Below are 3,906 nucleotides of genomic sequence, written 5' to 3'. Positions count from 1 at the left end.
CCTCGTCTTGGACCTGACCACACGTGGTTGATACTTGCCAGAGGACCGGGAGCAACCCACGAACGCCATTGAACTAAAGCCAGTAATTGCGCCACGGCCACCCTGAAGGCCGCAAGGTGGCACTTCCATGCCAACCGTAGACAAATGCAGGAGTCAGCCGCGGCAACCACAACTCGGGCCATCTGGGCCTACTCCCCAGGCCAGATGGCCCAGCGGCCGTACCTGCCCCCACCGCCCAGGGGCACAGGCTTAAGGTACCACCCTGCGTGCTCTGGGGTGGGTGCTTAAGCTGCTGGCTCTCTTCTCCGCCCTGGGCTTAAGGCACCACCTCAGTGCTCTTGGGCCGGGAAGACACTTCCACGCCGACTATTAAGCTTACGGAACCCGACCGGAGACAAATGCAGGAGTCAGCCGCAATTCGGGCCATCTGGTCCACCAGCCACAACTTGGGCCATCTAGGCCTACTACCAGGCCAGGTGGCCCAGTGGCCAGCTGGGCCTGCCCCAACCCCACTGTCCAGGGGCACAGGCTTTAGCTACAACCCCGCGCCCAGGGGTGGCTGCACCCTCTCTTCCCCTGCCCTGTCCGGGGGCTTAAGGTACCACCTCGAAGGCCCGGGCCCTAGGCCATCTGGTCTGCCATGCTGACCAGGAAAGGTGAGAAGAGTGCTCCCCACCCAGCCCGCACACCCCCGCGGGTGCGCCCATAGGGTGGGTGGTATTTTCCTGTGCACCCCGCAGGCCCCAGGAGGAAGGATGGAGAACCTTGGCGGTGCTGCCGCCTTGCAACAAAAGCTTGGCTCAGAGGATGACTTCCAATAGATCGCAGCGACGTAGCTGCTCTGCTACTTACGAAACCCTGAACCAGAATCTGGTTGTCGCTGAATGATTTAGCACCAGATTCCCCACAAACATGCGGTACACTATGGGTGAGAGAGGTGGCCCCCTTCTGTCCACACTCAAGTCCTGAGGAAAGCGGCTCTACACACCGGCCCCCGAGGCCGGCTAACCTAAGCTAACCGATGCTCGACAGCGCTGCAGTATCACGGTCTGGTGTGGAGGGGGGATTTTGGACGTAGAGGCGTTCAGTCATAATCCCACAGATGGTAGCTTCACCCCATTGGCTCCTCAGCCAAGCATGCACACCAGATGTCTGAACCTGCGGTTCCTCTCGTACTGAACAGGATTACTATTGCAACAACACAGCATCAGTAGGGTAAAACTAACCTGTCTCACGACGGTCTAAATCCACCTCACGTTCCCTATTAGTGGGTGAACAATCCGATGCTTGGTGAATTCTGTTTCACAATGATAGGAAGAGCCGACATCGAAGGATCAAAAAGCGACGTCGCTATGAAGGCTTGGCCACCACAAGCCAGTTATCCCTGTGGTAACCTTTCTGATACCTCCTGCTTGAAACCCAAAAAGTCAGCAGGATCGTGAAGCCCTGCTTTCACGGTCTGTATTCATACTGAAAAATCGAGATCAAGCTAGCTTTTGCCCTTCTGCTCCGCGGGAGGTTTCTGTCCTCCTTGAGTTTGCCTTAGGACACCTGCGTTATCCTTTGACAGGGTGTACCACCCCAGTCAAACTCCCCACCTGCCACTGTCCCCGGAGCGGGACGTGCCCAGCAGGCGCTGGGTGCTTGGAGCAAGAAGCGAGAGCCCCACGGGGCTCGCCCCCCGCCTCACCGGGTAAGTGGAAAAACAATAAGAGTAGTGGTATTTCAACAGCGGCCCGAGGGCCTCCCACTTATCCTACCTCAAGTCTCTTCACAGTGCCAGACTAGAGTCAAACTCAACCGGGTCTTCTTTCCCCGGTGATTCTGCCAAGCTTGTTTCCGTGCGCCAGCTATCCTGCGTGAAACTTCGGAGAGAACCAGCTACTATATCATTCGATTAGTCTTTTCCCCCTATACCCAGGTCGGATGACCGATTTACACAGCAGGACCGCTACGGACCTCCACCAGGCCGAGTTCACCATCTTTCGGGTCCTATCACACACGCTCATGCATCATCTCTCTGACAGAGCGGGCGAGACGGGTCGGTGGAGGGCCCACCGCGACAGGATGCCACTGCAATCGCCGGGCACCGGCCCTCAACATCATTACATCACAGGGTTTCATTCATCCCACTGACTCGGGCAGGCGTTATACTCTTAGTGTTTCTAGACAGGTCGGGTGGTTAACCGACATCACCTCAGACCCCTGGCGCCCTTTGTGGGCCTCCCCGCCCGGCAGCACGACGTGGTTGGGGCGTATTGAGGGCAGTCCACCACAGTCACATAGGGAGCCCCGTCTCCCGTGGCCACTCTAGCAACCCCCAAGAGGGGCCAGGACAGTTGCCGGATAAGGGCCCGGTGGCGGTTTATCTCCCTCAGCGCCGTGGACACAGCAAAACTGCTGTCCGGGGGCTGTAACACTCTGCTGGAGCAGAGAGCCACCTGCCCCCTGGGGCCTTCCCAGCCGGTCGTGTTGCACCGATACAGATGAAATGCGCCCTGCTGGGGCTGGATGTACCCGGGCCGCAGACCTAAAAGGGCCTCCACCGTTCCAGGTGACCAACCTGCCTGCCGTGTTGAATCCTATCGGTGGACTGCACAGACCCCACCAGTTTAGCGCTCAACCGTTTCACACCCTCTTGAACTCTCTTCAACTTTCCCTTACGGTACTTGTTGGCCACCAGTCTCGCGTCCGTATTTAGCCTTAGAGTTTACCACACGCTTTGGGCTGCATTCCCAAGCAACCTGACTCCAAGAAGACCTGATCCCATTGTGCAAGAGGCCGCCATCGGCCTAACACCATCCGCGTGGGGAGACTTGATCAGAATGACTTGAGCCCCCTGAGCGATGCCAGGGAGTCGGTCTTCTGTAAGCCACATTTCCCACACCTGCTGCTGAATGGGGATTCGGCGCTGGGCTCTTCCCTTTTCACTGGCCTTTACTGATGGAATCTTGGTTAGTTCCTTTTCCTCTGCTTAGTAATATGCTTAAATTCAGCAGGTCACCACGTCTGATCTGAGGCCGTGGTCGGGGAGCACAAAGCTCAGGGCAGCTGGCCTCGGGCCCGTACGGGGGGTTGCCCCAGCCCTTGGCGCAGGCGAGTGTATTCTGTCCCAATCTGTGACCGAAGCCCACATGGTCACGAGGTCCGCGCTCCATGGTCATCCTGCGCCGGCAGCCGTGGGACACCAAAGACAGCCACACACACAGCACGGCCAGGTGCCCCGGGATGGGGTGAAGGTGCGCCAGGCTTTTTTAAAGCCTGCTGCCGCCGCCACCACATCCAGGGTGCGTCGGCCACCCGGCCCTCCCGAAACCAGCATGAGGAGGGGAAACTGGGGAAGCCAGGACGCGTCGGCAATTAGCTTGCGCGCCAGATCCAAGGATCCAGCGACGGTGCTGATAGGGGTCTGACCTTAGGGGGATGAATGGAATGGGGTCCCTGCGACAGCCCCAGCCTCGACCCTGGGAGTGAACCCTGGGGCGATTCATGTACAAGCGACCCTCCGACAGGCGTAGTCCCGGAAAAAACCCAGGGCCACATGGTGCGTTCGACGTGTTGATCAATGTGTCCTGCAATTCACACTAATTCTCGCAGCTAGCTGCATTCTTCATCAATGCACGAGTCGAGTGATCCACCGCCAAGAGCCACAGGCAACTTTTTTTGTCCTAGATGTCGGCCTGACCCTGCCAGTGCAGGAGAGGTTGGGGGAGGCAGCGCTGGCTGTGGCAGGACAGCCCAGCTCCCTGTCTAGCTCGGCCGAAACCATTGTGGTTTTAAAAAAAAAAATAATAATAATCCAGGTGCTCAGCCTGACCGCCAGCTGCAGCAGCACAGCGCTTCCCAGGGGGATGGAGGTAGGCCGCTCCGCCACCTGCCCACACGGCCCGATCCACTCATCCTTCC

At 58.4% G+C, this 3,906-nt stretch overlaps 1 pseudogene; it reads right to left on the bottom strand.

Annotated features, from left to right (window-relative positions):
- Window positions 1-3,498: 3,498 nt before the first annotated feature.
- LOC138517074 (5.8S ribosomal RNA) lies at window positions 3,499-3,649 on the bottom strand (annotated as a pseudogene).
- Window positions 3,650-3,906: the final 257 nt, after the last annotated feature.

Source organism: Ambystoma mexicanum, chromosome 6q (assembly GCF_040938575.1).
Source record: "Ambystoma mexicanum isolate Mex_15411 chromosome 6q, UKY_AmexF1_1, whole genome shotgun sequence".
Taxonomy (NCBI): domain Eukaryota; kingdom Metazoa; phylum Chordata; class Amphibia; order Caudata; family Ambystomatidae; genus Ambystoma; species Ambystoma mexicanum.
This window is presented reverse-complemented; position numbering and strand designations above follow the sequence as displayed.